The following is a 20,841-nucleotide window of genomic DNA, read 5'->3' as shown; positions in this document are numbered from 1 at the left end:
GGAGCGGACAGAGCGGTAGCTTGTACGAGGGCGAAGAACGAAGCCGCAGAGCACCGGCCTTCTGCGCGCACCCTAAGGACTGCTAGAGGACGGTGGTGGCCGCTCGCCTGCCTCTTCAATTCCATTCTAGCATCCTTAGGGAAGGTGTTCCAGGACAATTTTCCTGAGTTTTGAATTCGTCCTGATGCAGCCCCTCCTGGGAAACTCGTGCTCGTCCTCTGAGTCTCCGACATGCAGAGACCTCGATGGCAACTGCAGAAATGAAGGGCTGCGTTGAGTTGTCGAGAAGCAAGAACATAGCCAGCGCCTTGTGTTTGGGAGTCAGCAGCTGCTAGACTTTTGCGATTGCTATCACTGTGCACTGAAAGCCAGGACGGCCTGTGCACGTTAAAACAACTAGCTGAGCAAGAGTAGCCGAAAAATCACGGCCGCTAGATAGCAGCTTACGTATTGCCCAGGAAAGAGCACTATTTTTGGAGTGTGCAGTAAAATCGTGTTTTTGGACAAGGGAGGCATAAGTGCGCTGCGCTCCTAAGCTATCTCCCTGCGAGACACACTGCCAAAGCTTTTCGCTATGATGCAGTCTAGTGCAGACGCACACTACGGCTCTCCGGAGCTGTCCGAAGCCAAGCGCCGGTGGCCGGCGTCTTTCGGCTGAAGCAGCGCTTCGGAGCGTAGGGCTGCCGCTCCGCTGTTGTGTGCGCGAAGCAGCCGCTTCTCCTGCTCCGGGAGCCGGAGAGAGCTGTAGCTTGTACGAGGGCAAAGAACGTTGCTGCAGAGAGACGAAATTGTGTGCACAGTCTTGCGACTGATAGAGGACGGTGGCTAAAGCTCCCTGCCTTTTCAATGCACTGCTGGCATGCTTTATTGAAGGTGCTCCGAGACAATTTTCCTGGGTTTTGACTTCGTCCTGATGAAGCCCCTCTTGGGAAACTCGTGCTCGTTTCCGAAGGCTCGAGATGCAGAGAACTCGATGGCAGCTGCAGAAATGAAGGGCTGCGTTGAGTTGTCGAGAAGCAAGAACATAGCCAGCGCCTTGTGTTTGGCAGTCAGCAGCTGCTGGACTTTTGCGATTGCTTTCACTGTGCACTGAATGCCAGGACGGCACGTGCACGTTAAAACAACGAGCTGGGCAAGAGTGGGCAGAAGAGAACGGGCGTCAGACAGCAGCTTACATATTACCATAGGAAGAGCAGTGTTTTTGGAGTGTGCAGCAAATGCGTGTTTCTGGACAAGGGAGGCAAAAGTGCGCTGCGCTCCTAAGCTATCTCCCTGCGAGACACACTGCCAAAGCTTTTCGTTATCATGCAGTCTAGTGCAGACGCACACTACGGCTCTCCGGAGCTGTCCGAAGCTAAGCGCCGGTGGCCGGCGTCTTTCGGCTGAAGCAGCGCTTCGGAGCGTAGGGCTGCCGCTCCGCTGTTGTGTGCGCGAAGCAGCCGCTTCTCCTGCTCCGGGAGCCGGAGAGAGCGGTAGCTTGTACGAGGGCGAAGAACGAAGCCGCAGAGCACCGAGCTTCTGCGCGCACCCTAAGGACTGCTAGAGGACCGTGGTGGCCGCACGCCTGCCTCTTCAATTCCATTCTAGTATCCTTAGGGAAGGTGTTCCAGGACAATTTTCCTGAGTTTTGAATTCGTCCTGATACAGCCCCTCCTGGGAAACTCGTGCTCGTCCTCTGAGTCTCCGACATGCAGAGACCTCGATGGCAACTGCAGAAATGAAGGGCTGCGTTGAGTTGTCGAGAAGCAAGAACATAGCCAGCGCCTTGTGTTTGGGAGTCAGCAGCTGCTAGACTTTTGCGATTGCTATCACTGTGCACTGAAAGCCAGGACGGCCTGTGCACGTTAAAACAACTAGCTGAGCAAGAGTAGCCGAAAAATCACGGCCGCTAGATAGCAGCTTACGTATTGCCCAGGAAAGAGCACTATTTTTGGAGTGTGCAGTAAAATCGTGTTTTTGGACAAGGGAGGCATAAGTGCGCTGCGCTCCTAAGCTATCTCCCTGCGAGACACACTGCCAAAGCTTTTCGCTATGATGCAGTCTAGTGCAGACGCACACTACGGCTCTCCGGAGCTGTCCGAAGCCAAGCGCCGGTGGCCGGCGTCTTTCGGCTGAAGCAGCGCTTCGGAGCGTAGGGCTGCCGCTCCGCTGTTGTGTGCGCGAAGCAGCCGCTTCTCCTGCTCCGGGAGCCGGAGAGAGCTGTAGCTTGTACGAGGGCAAAGAACGTTGCTGCAGAGAGACGAAATTGTGTGCACAGTCTTGCGACTGATAGAGGACGGTGGCTAAAGCTCCCTGCCTTTTCAATGCACTGCTGGCATGCTTTATTGAAGGTGCTCCGAGACAATTTTCCTGGGTTTTGACTTCGTCCTGATGAAGCCCCTCTTGGGAAACTCGTGCTCGTTTCCGAAGGCTCGAGATGCAGAGAACTCGATGGCAGCTGCAGAAATGAAGGGCTGCGTTGAGTTGTCGAGAAGCAAGAACATAGCCAGCGCCTTGTGTTTGGCAGTCAGCAGCTGCTGGACTTTTGCGATTGCTTTCACTGTGCACTGAATGCCAGGACGGCACGTGCACGTTAAAACAACGAGCTGGGCAAGAGTGGGCAGAAGAGAACGGGCGTCAGACAGCAGCTTACATATTACCATAGGAAGAGCAGTGTTTTTGGAGTGTGCAGCAAATGCGTGTTTCTGGACAAGGGAGGCAAAAGTGCGCTGCGCTCCTAAGCTATCTCCCTGCGAGACACACTGCCAAAGCTTTTCGTTATCATGCAGTCCAGTGCAGACGCACACTACGGCTCTCCGGAGCTGTCCGAAGCTAAGCGCCGGTGGCCGGCGTCTTTCGGCTGAAGCAGCGCTTCGGAGCGTAGGGCTGCCGCTCCGCTGTTGTATGCGCGAAGCAGCCGCTTCTCCTGCTCCGGGAGCGGACAGAGCGGTAGCTTGTACGAGGGCGAAGAACGAAGCCGCAGAGCACCCGGCTTCTCCGCGCCCCCTAAGGACTGCTAGAGGACCGTGGTGGCCGCTCGCCTTCCTCTTCAATTCCATTCTAGTATCCTTAGGGAAGGTGTTCCAGGACAATTTTCCTGAGTTTTGAATTCGTCCTGATGCAGCCCCTCCTGGGAAACTCGTGCGCGTCCTCTGAGTCTCCGAGTGCAGAGACCTCGATGGCAACTGCAGAAATGAAGGGCTGCGTTGAGTTGTCGAGAAGCAAGAACATAGCCTGGAGTTTGGGAGTCAGCAGCTGCTGGACTTTTGCAATTGCTTTCACTGTGCACTGAATGCCAGGACGGCATGTGCACGTTAAAACAACGAGCTGGGCAAGAGTAATCGAAAGATCACGGCCGTCAGAAAGCAGCTTATATATTGCCCTGGAAAGAGCATTGTGTTTGGAGTGTGCAGTAAAATCGTGTTTCTGGACAAGGGAGGCATAAGTGCGCTGCGCTCCTAAGCTATCTCCCTGCGAGACACACTGCCAAAGCTTTTCGCTATCATGCAGTCCAGTGCAGACGCACACTACGGCTCTCCGGAGCTGTCCGAAGCCAAGCGCCGGTGGCCGGCGTCTTTCGGCTGAAGCAGCGCTTCGGAGCGTAGGGCTGCCGCTCCGCTGTTGTGTGCGCGAAGCAGCCGCTTCTCCTGCTCCGGGAGCGGACAGAGCGGTAGCTTGTACGAGGGCGAAGAACGAAGCCGCAGAGCACCGGCCTTCTGCGCGCACCCTAAGGACTGCTAGAGGACGGTGGTGGCCGCTCGCCTGCCTCTTCAATTCCATTCTAGCATCCTTAGGGAAGGTGTTCCAGGACAATTTTCCTGAGTTTTGAATTCGTCCTGATGCAGCCCCTCCTGGGAAACTCGTGCTCGTCCTCTGAGTCTCCGACATGCAGAGACCTCGATGGCAACTGCAGAAATGAAGGGCTGCGTTGAGTTGTCGAGAAGCAAGAACATAGCCAGCGCCTTGTGTTTGGGAGTCAGCAGCTGCTAGACTTTTGCGATTGCTATCACTGTGCACTGAAAGCCAGGACGGCCTGTGCACGTTAAAACAACTAGCTGAGCAAGAGTAGCCGAAAAATCACGGCCGCTAGATAGCAGCTTACGTATTGCCCAGGAAAGAGCACTATTTTTGGAGTGTGCAGTAAAATCGTGTTTTTGGACAAGGGAGGCATAAGTGCGCTGCGCTCCTAAGCTATCTCCCTGCGAGACACACTGCCAAAGCTTTTCGCTATGATGCAGTCTAGTGCAGACGCACACTACGGCTCTCCGGAGCTGTCCGAAGCCAAGCGCCGGTGGCCGGCGTCTTTCGGCTGAAGCAGCGCTTCGGAGCGTAGGGCTGCCGCTCCGCTGTTGTGTGCGCGAAGCAGCCGCTTCTCCTGCTCCGGGAGCCGGAGAGAGCTGTAGCTTGTACGAGGGCAAAGAACGTTGCTGCAGAGAGACGAAATTGTGTGCACAGTCTTGCGACTGATAGAGGACGGTGGCTAAAGCTCCCTGCCTTTTCAATGCACTGCTGGCATGCTTTATTGAAGGTGCTCCGAGACAATTTTCCTGGGTTTTGACTTCGTCCTGATGAAGCCCCTCTTGGGAAACTCGTGCTCGTTTCCGAAGGCTCGAGATGCAGAGAACTCGATGGCAGCTGCAGAAATGAAGGGCTGCGTTGAGTTGTCGAGAAGCAAGAACATAGCCAGCGCCTTGTGTTTGGCAGTCAGCAGCTGCTGGACTTTTGCGATTGCTTTCACTGTGCACTGAATGCCAGGACGGCACGTGCACGTTAAAACAACGAGCTGGGCAAGAGTGGGCAGAAGAGAACGGGCGTCAGACAGCAGCTTACATATTACCATAGGAAGAGCAGTGTTTTTGGAGTGTGCAGCAAATGCGTGTGTCTGGACAAGGGAGGCAAAAGTGCGCTGCGCTCCTAAGCTATCTCCCTGCGAGACACACTGCCAAAGCTTTTCGTTATCATGCAGTCTAGTGCAGACGCACACTACGGCTCTCCGGAGCTGTCCGAAGCTAAGCGCCGGTGGCCGGCGTCTTTCGGCTGAAGCAGCGCTTCGGAGCGTAGGGCTGCCGCTCCGCTGTTGTGTGCGCGAAGCAGCCGCTTCTCCTGCTCCGGGAGCGGACAGAGCGGTAGCTTGTACGAGGGCGAAGAACGAAGCCGCAGAGCACCCGGCTTCTCCGCGCCCCCTAAGGACTGCTAGAGGACCGTGGTGGCCGCTCGCCTTCCTCTTCAATTCCATTCTAGTATCCTTAGGGAAGGTGTTCCAGGACAATTTTCCTGAGTTTTGAATTCGTCCTGATGCAGCCCCTCCTGGGAAACTCGTGCGCGTCCTCTGAGTCTCCGAGTGCAGAGACCTCGATGGCAACTGCAGAAATGAAGGGCTGCGTTGAGTTGTCGAGAAGCAAGAACATAGCCTGGAGTTTGGGAGTCAGCAGCTGCTGGACTTTTGCAATTGCTTTCACTGTGCACTGAATGCCAGGACGGCATGTGCACGTTAAAACAACGAGCTGGGCAAGAGTAATCGAAAGATCACGGCCGTCAGAAAGCAGCTTATATATTGCCCTGGAAAGAGCATTGTGTTTGGAGTGTGCAGTAAAATCGTGTTTCTGGACAAGGGAGGCATAAGTGCGCTGCGCTCCTAAGCTATCTCCCTGCGAGACACACTGCCAAAGCTTTTCGCTATCATGCAGTCCAGTGCAGACGCACACTACGGCTCTCCGGAGCTGTCCGAAGCCAAGCGCCGGTGGCCGGCGTCTTTCGGCTGAAGCAGCGCTTCGGAGCGTAGGGCTGCCGCTCCGCTGTTGTGTGCGCGAAGCAGCCGCTTCTCCTGCTCCGGGAGCGGACAGAGCGGTAGCTTGTACGAGGGCGAAGAACGAAGCCGCAGAGCACCGGCCTTCTGCGCGCACCCTAAGGACTGCTAGAGGACGGTGGTGGCCGCTCGCCTGCCTCTTCAATTCCATTCTAGCATCCTTAGGGAAGGTGTTCCAGGACAATTTTCCTGAGTTTTGAATTCGTCCTGATGCAGCCCCTCCTGGGAAACTCGTGCTCGTCCTCTGAGTCTCCGACATGCAGAGACCTCGATGGCAACTGCAGAAATGAAGGGCTGCGTTGAGTTGTCGAGAAGCAAGAACATAGCCAGCGCCTTGTGTTTGGGAGTCAGCAGCTGCTAGACTTTTGCGATTGCTATCACTGTGCACTGAAAGCCAGGACGGCCTGTGCACGTTAAAACAACTAGCTGAGCAAGAGTAGCCGAAAAATCACGGCCGCTAGATAGCAGCTTACGTATTGCCCAGGAAAGAGCACTATTTTTGGAGTGTGCAGTAAAATCGTGTTTTTGGACAAGGGAGGCATAAGTGCGCTGCGCTCCTAAGCTATCTCCCTGCGAGACACACTGCCAAAGCTTTTCGCTATGATGCAGTCTAGTGCAGACGCACACTACGGCTCTCCGGAGCTGTCCGAAGCCAAGCGCCGGTGGCCGGCGTCTTTCGGCTGAAGCAGCGCTTCGGAGCGTAGGGCTGCCGCTCCGCTGTTGTGTGCGCGAAGCAGCCGCTTCTCCTGCTCCGGGAGCCGGAGAGAGCTGTAGCTTGTACGAGGGCAAAGAACGTTGCTGCAGAGAGACGAAATTGTGTGCACAGTCTTGCGACTGCTAGAGGACGGTGGCTAAAGCTCCCTGCCTTTTCAATGCACTGCTGGCATGCTTTATTGAAGGTGCTCCGAGACAATTTTCCTGGGTTTTGACTTCGTCCTGATGAAGCCCCTCTTGGGAAACTCGTGCTCGTTTCCGAAGGCTCGAGATGCAGAGAACTCGATGGCAGCTGCAGAAATGAAGGGCTGCGTTGAGTTGTCGAGAAGCAAGAACATAGCCAGCGCCTTGTGTTTGGCAGTCAGCAGCTGCTGGACTTTTGCGATTGCTTTCACTGTGCACTGAATGCCAGGACGGCACGTGCACGTTAAAACAACGAGCTGGGCAAGAGTGGGCAGAAGAGAACGGGCGTCAGACAGCAGCTTACATATTACCATAGGAAGAGCAGTGTTTTTGGAGTGTGCAGCAAATGCGTGTTTCTGGACAAGGGAGGCAAAAGTGCGCTGCGCTCCTAAGCTATCTCCCTGCGAGACACACTGCCAAAGCTTTTCGTTATCATGCAGTCTAGTGCAGACGCACACTACGGCTCTCCGGAGCTGTCCGAAGCTAAGCGCCGGTGGCCGGCGTCTTTCGGCTGAAGCAGCGCTTCGGAGCGTAGGGCTGCCGCTCCGCTGTTGTGTGCGCGAAGCAGCTGCTTCTCCTGCTCCGGGAGCCGGAGAGAGCGGTAGCTTGTACGAGGGCGAAGAACGAAGCCGCAGAGCACCGGGCTTCTGCGCGCACCCTAAGGACTGCTAGAGGACCGTGGTGGCCGCACGCCTGCCTCTTCAATTCCATTCTAGTATCCTTAGGGAAGGTGTTCCAGGACAATTTTCCTGAGTTTTGAATTCGTCCTGATACAGCCCCTCCTGGGAAACTCGTGCTCGTCCTCTGAGTCTCCGACATGCAGAGACCTCGATGGCAACTGCAGAAATGAAGGGCTGCGTTGAGTTGTCGAGAAGCAAGAACATAGCCAGCGCCTTGTGTTTGGGAGTCAGCAGCTGCTAGACTTTTGCGATTGCTATCACTGTGCACTGAAAGCCAGGACGGCCTGTGCACGTTAAAACAACTAGCTGAGCAAGAGTAGCCGAAAAATCACGGCCGCTAGATAGCAGCTTACGTATTGCCCAGGAAAGAGCACTATTTTTGGAGTGTGCAGTAAAATCGTGTTTTTGGACAAGGGAGGCATAAGTGCGCTGTGCTCCTAAGCTATCTCCCTGCGAGACACACTGCCAAAGCTTTTCGCTATGATGCAGTCTAGTGCAGACGCACACTACGGCTCTCCGGAGCTGTCCGAAGCCAAGCGCCGGTGGCCGGCGTCTTTCGGCTGAAGCAGCGCTTCGGAGCGTAGGGCTGCCGCTCCGCTGTTGTGTGCGCGAAGCAGCCGCTTCTCCTGCTCCGGGAGCCGGAGAGAGCTGTAGCTTGTACGAGGGCAAAGAACGTTGCTGCAGAGAGACGAAATTGTGTGCACAGTCTTGCGACTGATAGAGGACGGTGGCTAAAGCTCCCTGCCTTTTCAATGCACTGCTGGCATGCTTTATTGAAGGTGCTCCGAGACAATTTTCCTGGGTTTTGACTTCGTCCTGATGAAGCCCCTCTTGGGAAACTCGTGCTCGTTTCCGAAGGCTCGAGATGCAGAGAACTCGATGGCAGCTGCAGAAATGAAGGGCTGCGTTGAGTTGTCGAGAAGCAAGAACATAGCCAGCGCCTTGTGTTTGGCAGTCAGCAGCTGCTGGACTTTTGCGATTGCTTTCACTGTGCACTGAATGCCAGGACGGCACGTGCACGTTAAAACAACGAGCTGGGCAAGAGTGGGCAGAAGAGAACGGGCGTCAGACAGCAGCTTACATATTACCATAGGAAGAGCAGTGTTTTTGGAGTGTGCAGCAAATGCGTGTTTCTGGACAAGGGAGGCAAAAGTGCGCTGCGCTCCTAAGCTATCTCCCTGCGAGACACACTGCCAAAGCTTTTCGTTATCATGCAGTCCAGTGCAGACGCACACTACGGCTCTCCGGAGCTGTCCGAAGCTAAGCGCCGGTGGCCGGCGTCTTTCGGCTGAAGCAGCGCTTCGGAGCGTAGGGCTGCCGCTCCGCTGTTGTGTGCGCGAAGCAGCCGCTTCTCCTGCTCCGGGAGCGGACAGAGCGGTAGCTTGTACGAGGGCGAAGAACGAAGCCGCAGAGCACCCGGCTTCTCCGCGCCCCCTAAGGACTGCTAGAGGACCGTGGTGGCCGCTCGCCTTCCTCTTCAATTCCATTCTAGTATCCTTAGGGAAGGTGTTCCAGGACAATTTTCCTGAGTTTTGAATTCGACCTGATGCAGCCCCTCCTGGGAAACTCGTGCGCGTCCTCTGAGTCTCCGAGTGCAGAGACCTCGATGGCAACTGCAGAAATGAAGGGCTGCGTTGAGTTGTCGAGAAGCAAGAACATAGCCTGGAGTTTGGGAGTCAGCAGCTGCTGGACTTTTGCAATTGCTTTCACTGTGCACTGAATGCCAGGACGGCATGTGCACGTTAAAACAACGAGCTGGGCAAGAGTAATCGAAAGATCACGGCCGTCAGAAAGCAGCTTATATATTGCCCTGGAAAGAGCATTGTGTTTGGAGTGTGCAGTAAAATCGTGTTTCTGGACAAGGGAGGCATAAGTGCGCTGCGCTCCTAAGCTATCTCCCTGCGAGACACACTGCCAAAGCTTTTCGCTATCATGCAGTCCAGTGCAGACGCACACTACGGCTCTCCGGAGCTGTCCGAAGCCAAGCGCCGGTGGCCGGCGTCTTTCGGCTGAAGCAGCGCTTCGGAGCGTAGGGCTGCCGCTCCGCTGTTGTGTGCGCGAAGCAGCCGCTTCTCCTGCTCCGGGAGCGGACAGAGCGGTAGCTTGTACGAGGGCGAAGAACGAAGCCGCAGAGCACCGGCCTTCTGCGCGCACCCTAAGGACTGCTAGAGGACGGTGGTGGCCGCTCGCCTGCCTCTTCAATTCCATTCTAGCATCCTTAGGGAAGGTGTTCCAGGACAATTTTCCTGAGTTTTGAATTCGTCCTGATGCAGCCCCTCCTGGGAAACTCGTGCTCGTCCTCTGAGTCTCCGACATGCAGAGACCTCGATGGCAACTGCAGAAATGAAGGGCTGCGTTGAGTTGTCGAGAAGCAAGAACATAGCCAGCGCCTTGTGTTTGGGAGTCAGCAGCTGCTAGACTTTTGCGATTGCTATCACTGTGCACTGAAAGCCAGGACGGCCTGTGCACGTTAAAACAACTAGCTGAGCAAGAGTAGCCGAAAAATCACGGCCGCTAGATAGCAGCTTACGTATTGCCCAGGAAAGAGCACTATTTTTGGAGTGTGCAGTAAAATCGTGTTTTTGGACAAGGGAGGCATAAGTGCGCTGCGCTCCTAAGCTATCTCCCTGCGAGACACACTGCCAAAGCTTTTCGCTATGATGCAGTCTAGTGCAGACGCACACTACGGCTCTCCGGAGCTGTCCGAAGCCAAGCGCCGGTGGCCGGCGTCTTTCGGCTGAAGCAGCGCTTCGGAGCGTAGGGCTGCCGCTCCGCTGTTGTGTGCGCGAAGCAGCCGCTTCTCCTGCTCCGGGAGCCGGAGAGAGCTGTAGCTTGTACGAGGGCAAAGAACGTTGCTGCAGAGAGACGAAATTGTGTGCACAGTCTTGCGACTGCTAGAGGACGGTGGCTAAAGCTCCCTGCCTTTTCAATGCACTGCTGGCATGCTTTATTGAAGGTGCTCCGAGACAATTTTCCTGGGTTTTGACTTCGTCCTGATGAAGCCCCTCTTGGGAAACTCGTGCTCGTTTCCGAAGGCTCGAGATGCAGAGAACTCGATGGCAGCTGCAGAAATGAAGGGCTGCGTTGAGTTGTCGAGAAGCAAGAACATAGCCAGCGCCTTGTGTTTGGCAGTCAGCAGCTGCTGGACTTTTGCGATTGCTTTCACTGTGCACTGAATGCCAGGACGGCACGTGCACGTTAAAACAACGAGCTGGGCAAGAGTGGGCAGAAGAGAACGGGCGTCAGACAGCAGCTTACATATTACCATAGGAAGAGCAGTGTTTTTGGAGTGTGCAGCAAATGCGTGTTTCTGGACAAGGGAGGCAAAAGTGCGCTGCGCTCCTAAGCTATCTCCCTGCGAGACACACTGCCAAAGCTTTTCGTTATCATGCAGTCTAGTGCAGACGCACACTACGGCTCTCCGGAGCTGTCCGAAGCTAAGCGCCGGTGGCCGGCGTCTTTCGGCTGAAGCAGCGCTTCGGAGCGTAGGGCTGCCGCTCCGCTGTTGTGTGCGCGAAGCAGCCGCTTCTCCTGCTCCGGGAGCCGGAGAGAGCGGTAGCTTGTACGAGGGCGAAGAACGAAGCCGCAGAGCACCGGGCTTCTGCGCGCACCCTAAGGACTGCTAGAGGACCGTGGTGGCCGCACGCCTGCCTCTTCAATTCCATTCTAGTATCCTTAGGGAAGGTGTTCCAGGACAATTTTCCTGAGTTTTGAATTCGTCCTGATACAGCCCCTCCTGGGAAACTCGTGCTCGTCCTCTGAGTCTCCGACATGCAGAGACCTCGATGGCAACTGCAGAAATGAAGGGCTGCGTTGAGTTGTCGAGAAGCAAGAACATAGCCAGCGCCTTGTGTTTGGGAGTCAGCAGCTGCTAGACTTTTGCGATTGCTATCACTGTGCACTGAAAGCCAGGACGGCCTGTGCACGTTAAAACAACTAGCTGAGCAAGAGTAGCCGAAAAATCACGGCCGCTAGATAGCAGCTTACGTATTGCCCAGGAAAGAGCACTATTTTTGGAGTGTGCAGTAAAATCGTGTTTTTGGACAAGGGAGGCATAAGTGCGCTGCGCTCCTAAGCTATCTCCCTGCGAGACACACTGCCAAAGCTTTTCGCTATGATGCAGTCTAGTGCAGACGCACACTACGGCTCTCCGGAGCTGTCCGAAGCCAAGCGCCGGTGGCCGGCGTCTTTTGGCTGAAGCAGCGCTTCGGAGCGTAGGGCTGCCGCTCCGCTGTTGTGTGCGCGAAGCAGCCGCTTCTCCTGCTCCGGGAGCCGGAGAGAGCTGTAGCTTGTACGAGGGCAAAGAACGTTGCTGCAGAGAGACGAAATTGTGTGCACAGTCTTGCGACTGATAGAGGACGGTGGCTAAAGCTCCCTGCCTTTTCAATGCACTGCTGGCATGCTTTATTGAAGGTGCTCCGAGACAATTTTCCTGGGTTTTGACTTCGTCCTGATGAAGCCCCTCTTGGGAAACTCGTGCTCGTTTCCGAAGGCTCGAGATGCAGAGAACTCGATGGCAGCTGCAGAAATGAAGGGCTGCGTTGAGTTGTCGAGAAGCAAGAACATAGCCAGCGCCTTGTGTTTGGCAGTCAGCAGCTGCTGGACTTTTGCGATTGCTTTCACTGTGCACTGAATGCCAGGACGGCACGTGCACGTTAAAACAACGAGCTGGGCAAGAGTGGGCAGAAGAGAACGGGCGTCAGACAGCAGCTTACATATTACCATAGGAAGAGCAGTGTTTTTGGAGTGTGCAGCAAATGCGTGTTTCTGGACAAGGGAGGCAAAAGTGCGCTGCGCTCCTAAGCTATCTCCCTGCGAGACACACTGCCAAAGCTTTTCGTTATCATGCAGTCCAGTGCAGACGCACACTACGGCTCTCCGGAGCTGTCCGAAGCTAAGCGCCGGTGGCCGGCGTCTTTCGGCTGAAGCAGCGCTTCGGAGCGTAGGGCTGCCGCTCCGCTGTTGTGTGCGCGAAGCAGCCGCTTCTCCTGCTCCGGGAGCGGACAGAGCGGTAGCTTGTACGAGGGCGAAGAACGAAGCCGCAGAGCACCCGGCTTCTCCGCGCCCCCTAAGGACTGCTAGAGGACCGTGGTGGCCGCTCGCCTTCCTCTTCAATTCCATTCTAGTATCCTTAGGGAAGGTGTTCCAGGACAATTTTCCTGAGTTTTGAATTCGTCCTGATGCAGCCCCTCCTGGGAAACTCGTGCGCGTCCTCTGAGTCTCCGAGTGCAGAGACCTCGATGGCAACTGCAGAAATGAAGGGCTGCGTTGAGTTGTCGAGAAGCAAGAACATAGCCTGGAGTTTGGGAGTCAGCAGCTGCTGGACTTTTGCAATTGCTTTCACTGTGCACTGAATGCCAGGACGGCATGTGCACGTTAAAACAACGAGCTGGGCAAGAGTAATCGAAAGATCACGGCCGTCAGAAAGCAGCTTATATATTGCCCTGGAAAGAGCATTGTGTTTGGAGTGTGCAGTAAAATCGTGTTTCTGGACAAGGGAGGCATAAGTGCGCTGCGCTCCTAAGCTATCTCCCTGCGAGACACACTGCCAAAGCTTTTCGCTATCATGCAGTCCAGTGCAGACGCACACTACGGCTCTCCGGAGCTGTCCGAAGCCAAGCGCCGGTGGCCGGCGTCTTTCGGCTGAAGCAGCGCTTCGGAGCGTAGGGCTGCCGCTCCGCTGTTGTGTGCGCGAAGCAGCCGCTTCTCCTGCTCCGGGAGCGGACAGAGCGGTAGCTTGTACGAGGGCGAAGAACGAAGCCGCAGAGCACCGGCCTTCTGCGCGCACCCTAAGGACTGCTAGAGGACGGTGGTGGCCGCTCGCCTGCCTCTTCAATTCCATTCTAGCATCCTTAGGGAAGGTGTTCCAGGACAATTTTCCTGAGTTTTGAATTCGTCCTGATGCAGCCCCTCCTGGGAAACTCGTGCTCGTCCTCTGAGTCTCCGACATGCAGAGACCTCGATGGCAACTGCAGAAATGAAGGGCTGCGTTGAGTTGTCGAGAAGCAAGAACATAGCCAGCGCCTTGTGTTTGGGAGTCAGCAGCTGCTAGACTTTTGCGATTGCTATCACTGTGCACTGAAAGCCAGGACGGCCTGTGCACGTTAAAACAACTAGCTGAGCAAGAGTAGCCGAAAAATCACGGCCGCTAGATAGCAGCTTACGTATTGCCCAGGAAAGAGCACTATTTTTGGAGTGTGCAGTAAAATCGTGTTTTTGGACAAGGGAGGCATAAGTGCGCTGCGCTCCTAAGCTATCTCCCTGCGAGACACACTGCCAAAGCTTTTCGCTATGATGCAGTCTAGTGCAGACGCACACTACGGCTCTCCGGAGCTGTCCGAAGCCAAGCGCCGGTGGCCGGCGTCTTTCGGCTGAAGCAGCGCTTCGGAGCGTAGGGCTGCCGCTCCGCTGTTGTGTGCGCGAAGCAGCCGCTTCTCCTGCTCCGGGAGCGGACAGAGCGGTAGCTTGTACGAGGGCGAAGAACGTTGCTGCAGAGAGACGACATTGTGTGCACAGCCTTGCGACTGCTAGAGGACGGTGGCTAAAGCTCCCTGCCTTTTCAATGCACTGCTGGCATGCTTTATTGAAGGTGCTCCGAGACAATTTTCCTGGGTTTTGACTTCGTCCTGATGAAGCCCCTCTTGGGAAACTCGTGCTCGTTTCCGAAGGCTCGAGATGCAGAGAACTCGATGGCAGCTGCAGAAATGAAGGGCTGCGTTGAGTTGTCGAGAAGCAAGAACATAGCCAGCGCCTTGTGTTTGGCAGTCAGCAGCTGCTGGACTTTTGCGATTGCTTTCACTGTGCACTGAATGCCAGGACGGCACGTGCACGTTAAAACAACGAGCTGGGCAAGAGTGGGCAGAAGAGAACGGGCGTCAGACAGCAGCTTACATATTACCATAGGAAGAGCAGTGTTTTTGGAGTGTGCAGCAAATGCGTGTTTCTGGACAAGGGAGGCAAAAGTGCGCTGCGCTCCTAAGCTATCTCCCTGCGAGACACACTGCCAAAGCTTTTCGTTATCATGCAGTCTAGTGCAGACGCACACTACGGCTCTCCGGAGCTGTCCGAAGCTAAGCGCCGGTGGCCGGCGTCTTTCGGCTGAAGCAGCGCTTCGGAGCGTAGGGCTGCCGCTCCGCTGTTGTGTGCGCGAAGCAGCCGCTTCTCCTGCTCCGGGAGCGGACAGAGCGGTAGCTTGTACGAGGGCGAAGAACGAAGCCGCAGAGCACCCGGCTTCTCCGCGCCCCCTAAGGACTGCTAGAGGACCGTGGTGGCCGCTCGCCTTCCTCTTCAATTCCATTCTAGTATCCTTAGGGAAGGTGTTCCAGGACAATTTTCCTGAGTTTTGAATTCATCATGATGCAGCCCCTCCTGGGAAACTCGTGCGCGTCCTCTGAGTCTCCGAGTGCAGAGACCTCGATGGCAACTGCAGAAATGAAGGACTGCGTTGAGTTGTCGAGAAGCAAGAACATAGCCTGGAGTTTGGGAGTCAGCAGCTGCTGGACTTTTGCGATTGCTTTCACTGTGCACTGAATGCCAGGACGGCATGTGCACGTTAAAACAACGAGCTGGGCAAGAGTAATCGAAAGATCACGGCCGTCAGAAAGCAGCTTATATATTGCCCTGGAAAGAGCATTGTTTTTGGAGTGTGCAGTAAAATCGTGTTTCTGGACAAGGGAGGCATAAGTGCGCTGCGCTCCTAAGCTATCTCCCTGCGAGACACACTGCCAAAGCTTTTCGCTATGATGCAGTCCAGTGCAGACGCACACTACGGCTCTCCGGAGCTGTCCGAAGCCAAGCGCCGGTGGCCGGCGTCTTTCGGCTGAAGCAGCGCTTCGGAGCGTAGGGCTGCCGCTCCGCTGTTGTGTGCGCGAAGCAGCCGCTTCTTCTGCTCCGGGAGCCGGACAGAGCGGTAGCTTGTACGAGGGCGAAGAACGAAGCCGCAGAGCACCGGGCTTCTGCGCGCACCCTAAGGACTGCTAGAGGACGGTGGTGGCCGCTCGCCTGCCTCTTCAATTCCATTCTAGCATCCTTAGGGAAGGTGTTCCAGGACAATTTTCCTGAGTTTTGAATTCGTCCTGATGCAGCCCCTCCTGGGAAACTCGTGCTCGTCCTCTGAGTCTCCGACATGCAGAGACCTCGATGGCAACTGCAGAAATGAAGGGCTGCGTTGAGTTGTCGAGAAGCAAGAACATAGCCAGCGCCTTGTGTTTGGGAGTCAGCAGCTGCTAGACTTTTGCGATTGCTATCACTGTGCACTGAAAGCCAGGACGGTATGTGCACGTTAAAACAACTAGCTGAGCAAGAGTAGCCGAAAAATCACGGCCGCTAGATAGCAGCTTACGTATTGCCCAGGAAAGAGCACTATTTTTGGAGTGTGCAGTAAAATCGTGTTTTTGGACAAGGGAGGCATAAGTGCGCTGCGCTCCTAAGCTATCTCCCTGCGAGACACACTGCCAAAGCTTTTCGCTATGATGCAGTCTAGTGCAGACGCACACTACGGCTCTCCGGAGCTGTCCGAAGCCAAGCGCCGGTGGCCGGCGTCTTTCGGCTGAAGCAGCGCTTCGGAGCGTAGGGCTGCCGCTCCGCTGTTGTGTGCGCGAAGCAGCCGCTTCTCCTGCTCCGGGAGCCGGAGAGAGCTGTAGCTTGTACGAGGGCAAAGAACGTTGCTGCAGAGAGACGAAATTGTGTGCACAGTCTTGCGACTGCTAGAGGACGGTGGCTAAAGCTCCCTGCCTTTTCAATGCACTGCTGGCATGCTTTATTGAAAATGCTCCGAGACAATTTTCCTGGGTTTTGACTTCGTCCTGATGAAGCCCCTCTTGGGAAACTCGTGCTCGTTTCCGAAGGCTCGAGATGCAGAGAACTCGATGGCAGCTGCAGAAATGAAGGGCTGCGTTGAGTTGTCGAGAAGCAAGAACATAGCCAGCGCCTTGTGTTTGGCAGTCAGCAGCTGCTGGACTTTTGCGATTGCTATCACTGTGCACTGAATGCCAGGACGGCACGTGCACGTTAAAACAACGAGCTGGGCAAGAGTGGGCAGAAAAGAACGGGCGTCAGACAGCAGCTTACATATTACCATAGGAAGAGCAGTGTTTTTGGAGTGTGCAGCAAATGCGTGTTTCTGGACAAGGGAGGCAAAAGTGCGCTGCGCTCCTAAGCTATCTCCCTGCGAGACACACTGCCAAAGCTTTTCGTTATCATGCAGTCTAGTGCAGACGCACACTACGGCTCTCCGGAGCTGTCCGAAGCTAAGCACCGGTGGCCGGCGTCTTTCGGCTGAAGCAGCGCTTCGGAGCGTAGGGCTGCCGCTCCGCTGTTGTGTGCGCGAAGCAGCCGCTTCTCCTGCTCCGGGAGCGGACAGAGCGGTAGCTTGTACGAGGGCGAAGAACGAAGCCGCAGAGCACCCGGCTTCTCCGCGCCCCCTAAGGACTGCTAGAGGACCGTGGTGGCCGCTCGCCTGCCTCTTCAATTCCATTCTAGTATCCTTAGGGAAGGTGTTCCAGGACAATTTTCCTGAGTTTTGAATTCGTCCTGATGCAGCCCCTCCTGGGAAACTCGTGCGCGTCCTCTGAGTCTCCGAGTGCAGAGACCTCGATGGCAACTGCAGAAATGAAGGACTGCGTTGAGTTGTCGAGAAGCAAGAACATAGCCTGGAGTTTGGGAGTCAGCAGCTGCTGGACTTTTGCGATTGCTTTCACTGTGCACTGAATGCCAGGACGGCATGTGCACGTTAAAACAACGAGCTGGGCAAGAGTAATCGAAAGATCACGGCCGTCAGAAAGCAGCTTATATATTGCCCTGGAAAGAGCATTGTTTTTGGAGTGTGCAGTAAAATCGTGTTTCTGGACAAGGGAGGCATAAGTGCGCTGCGCTCCTAAGCTATCTCCCTGCGAGACACACTGCCAAAGCTTTTCGCTATGATGCAGTCTAGTGCAGACGCACACTACGGCTCTCCGGAGCTGTCCGAAGCCAAGCGCCGGTGGCCGGCGTCTTTCGGCTGAAGCAGCGCTTCGGAGCGTAGGGCTGCCGCTCCGCTGTTGTGTGCGCGAAGCAGCCGCTTCTCCTGCTCCGGGAGCCGGAGAGAGCGGTAGCTTGTACGAGGGCGAAGAACGAAGCCGCAGAGCACCGGGCTTCTGCGCGCACCCTAAGGACTGCTAGAGGACCGTGGTGGCCGCACGCCTGCCTCTTCAATTCCATTCTAGCATCCTTAGGGAAGGTGTTCCAGGACAATTTTCCTGAGTTTTGAATTCGTCCTGATACAGCCCCTCCTGGGAAACTCGTGCTCGTCCTCTGAGTCTCCGACATGCAGAGACCTCGATGGCAACTGCAGAAATGAAGGGCTGCGTTGAGTTGTCGAGAAGCAAGAACATAGCCAGCGCCTTGTGTTTGGGAGTCAGCAGCTGCTGGACTTTTGCGATTGCTTTCACTGTGCACTGAATGCCAGGACGGCATGTGCACGTTAAAACAACGAGCTGGGCAAGAGTAATCGAAAGATCACGGCCGTCAGAAAGCAGCTTATATATTGCCCTGGAAAGAGCATTGTTTTTGGAGTGTGCAGTAAAATCGTGTTTCTGGACAAGGGAGGCATAAGTGCGCTGCGCTCCTAAGCTATCTCCCTGCGAGACACACTGCCAAAGCTTTTCGCTATGATGCAGTCTAGTGCAGACGCACACTACGGCTCTCCGGAGCTGTCCGAAGCCAAGCGCCGGTGGCCGGCGTCTTTCGGCTGAAGCAGCGCTTCGGAGCGTAGGGCTGCCGCTCCGCTGTTGTGTGCGCGAAGCAGCCGCTTCTCCTGCTCCGGGAGCCGGAGAGAGCGGTAGCTTGTACGAGGGCGAAGAACGAAGCCGCAGAGCACCGGGCTTCTGCGCGCACACTAAGGACTGCTAGAGGACCGTGGTGGCCGCACGCCTGCCTCTTCAATTCCATTCTAGCATCCTTAGGGAAGGTGTTCCAGGACAATTTTCCTGAGTTTTGAATTCGTCCTGATACAGCCCCTCCTGGGAAACTCGTGCTCGTCCTCTGAGTCTCCGACATGCAGAGACCTCGATGGCAACTGCAGAAATGAAGGGCTGCGTTGAGTTGTCGAGAAGCAAGAACATAGCCAGCGCCTTGTGTTTGGGAGTCAGCAGCTGCTGGACTTTTGCGATTGCTTTCACTGTGCACTGAATGCCAGGACGGCATGTGCACGTTAAAACAACGAGCTGGGCAAGAGTAATCGAAAGATCACGGCCGTCAGAAAGCAGCTTATATATTGCCCTGGAAAGAGCATTGTTTTTGGAGTGTGCAGTAAAATCGTGTTTTTGGACAAGGGAGGCATAAGTGCGCTGCGCTCCTAAGCTATCTCCCTGCGAGACACACTGCCAAAGCTTTTCGCTATGATGCAGTCTAGTGCAGACGCACACTACGGCTCTCCGGAGCTGTCCGAAGCCAAGCGCCGGTGGCCGGCGTCTTTCGGCTGAAGCAGCGCTTCGGAGCGTAGGGCTGCCGCTCCGCTGTTGTGTGCGCGAAGCAGCCGCTTCTCCTGCTCCGGGAGCCGGAGAGAGCTGTAGCTTGTACGAGGGCAAAGAACGTTGCTGCAGAGAGACGAAATTGTGTGCACAGTCTTGCGACTGATAGAGGACGGTGGCTAAAGCTCCCTGCCTTTTCAATGCACTGCTGGCATGCTTTATTGAAGGTGCTCCGAGACAATTTTCCTGGGTTTTGACTTCGTCCTGATGAAGCCCCTCTTGGGAAACTCGTGCTCGTTTCCGAAGGCTCGAGATGCAGAGAACTCGATGGCAGCTGCAGAAATGAAGGGCTGCGTTGAGTTGTCGAGAAGCAAGAACATAGCCAGCGCCTTGTGTTTGGCAGTCAGCAGCTGCTGGACTTTTGCGATTGCTTTCACTGTGCACTGAATGCCAGGACGGCACGTGCACGTTAAAACAACGAGCTGGGCAAGAGTGGGCAGAAGAGAACGGGCGTCAGACAGCAGCTTACATATTACCATAGGAAGAGCAGTGTTTTTGGAGTGTGCAGTAAAATCGTGTTTCTGGACAAGGGAGGCATAAGTGCGCTGCGCTCCTAAGCTATCTCCCTGCGAGACACACTGCCAAAGCTTTTCGCTATCATGCAGTCCAGTGCAGACGCACACTACGGCTCTCCGGAGCTGTCCGAATCCAAGCGCCGGTGGCCGGCGTCTTTCGGCTGAAGCAGCGCTTCGGAGCGTAGGGCTGCCGCTCCGCTGTTGTGTGCGCGAAGCAGCCGCTCCTCCTGCTCCGGGAGCCGGAGAGAGCGGTAGCTTGTACGAGGGCGAAGAACGAAGCCGCAGAGCACCGGGCTTCTGCGCGCACCCTAAGGACTGCTAGAGGACGGTGGTGGCCGCTCGCCTGCGTCTTCAATTCCATTCTAGCATCCTTAGGGAAGGTGTTCCAGGACAATTTTCCTGAGTTTTGAATTCGTCCTGATACAGCCCCTCCTGGGAAACTCGTGCTCGTCCTCTGAGTCTCCGACATGCAGAGACCTCGATGGCAACTGCAGAAATGAAGGGCTGCGTTGAGTTGTCGAGAAGCAAGAACATAGCCAGCGCCTTGTGTTTGGGAGTCAGCAGCTGCTAGACTTTTGCGATTGCTATCACTGTGCACTGAAAGCCAGGACGGCCTGTGCACGTTAAAACAACGAGCTGGGCAAGAGTAATCGAAAGATCACGGCCGTCAGAAAGCAGCTTATATATTGCCCTGGAAAGAGCACTATTTTTGGAGTGTGCAGTAAAATCGTGTTTTTGGACAAGGGAGGCATAAGTGCGCTGCGCTCCTAAGCTATCTCCCTGCGAGACACACTGCCAAAGCTTTTCGCTATGATGCAGTCTAGTGCAGACGCACACTACGGCTCTCCGGAGCTGTCCGAAGCCAAGCGCCGGTAGCCGGCGTCTTTCGGCTGAAGCAGCGCTTCGGAGCGTAGGGCTGCCGCTCCGCTGTTGTGTGCGCGAAGCAGCCGCTTCTCCTGCTCCGGGAGCGGACAGAGCGGTAGCTTGTACGAGGGCGAAGAACGTTGCTGCAGAGAGACGACATTGTGTGCACAGCCTTGCGACTGCTAGAGGACGGTGGCTAAAGCTCCCTGCCTTTTCAATGCACTGCTGGCATGCTTTATTGAAGGTGCTCCGAGACAATTTTCCTGGGTTTTGACTTCGTCCTGATGAAGCCCCTCTTGGGAAACTCGTGCTCGTTTCCGAAGGCTCGAGATGCAGAGAACTCGATGGCAGCTGCAGAAATGAAGGGCTGCGTTGAGTTGTCGAGAAGCAAGAACATAGCCAGCGCCTTGTGTTTGGCAGTCAGCAGCTGCTGGACTTTTGCGATTGCTTTCACTGTGCACTGAATGCCAGGACGGCACGTGCACGTTAAAACAACGAGCTGGGCAAGAGTGGGCAGAAGAGAACGGGCGTCAGACAGCAGCTTACATATTACCATAGGAAGAGCAGTGTTTTTGGAGTGTGCAGCAAATGCG

The sequence above is a fragment of the Lonchura striata genome, chromosome 23 (assembly GCF_050655825.1).
Source record: "Lonchura striata isolate lonStrDom1 chromosome 23, ASM5065582v1, whole genome shotgun sequence".
Lineage (NCBI taxonomy): Eukaryota > Metazoa > Chordata > Aves > Passeriformes > Estrildidae > Lonchura > Lonchura striata.
This window is presented reverse-complemented; position numbering follows the sequence as displayed.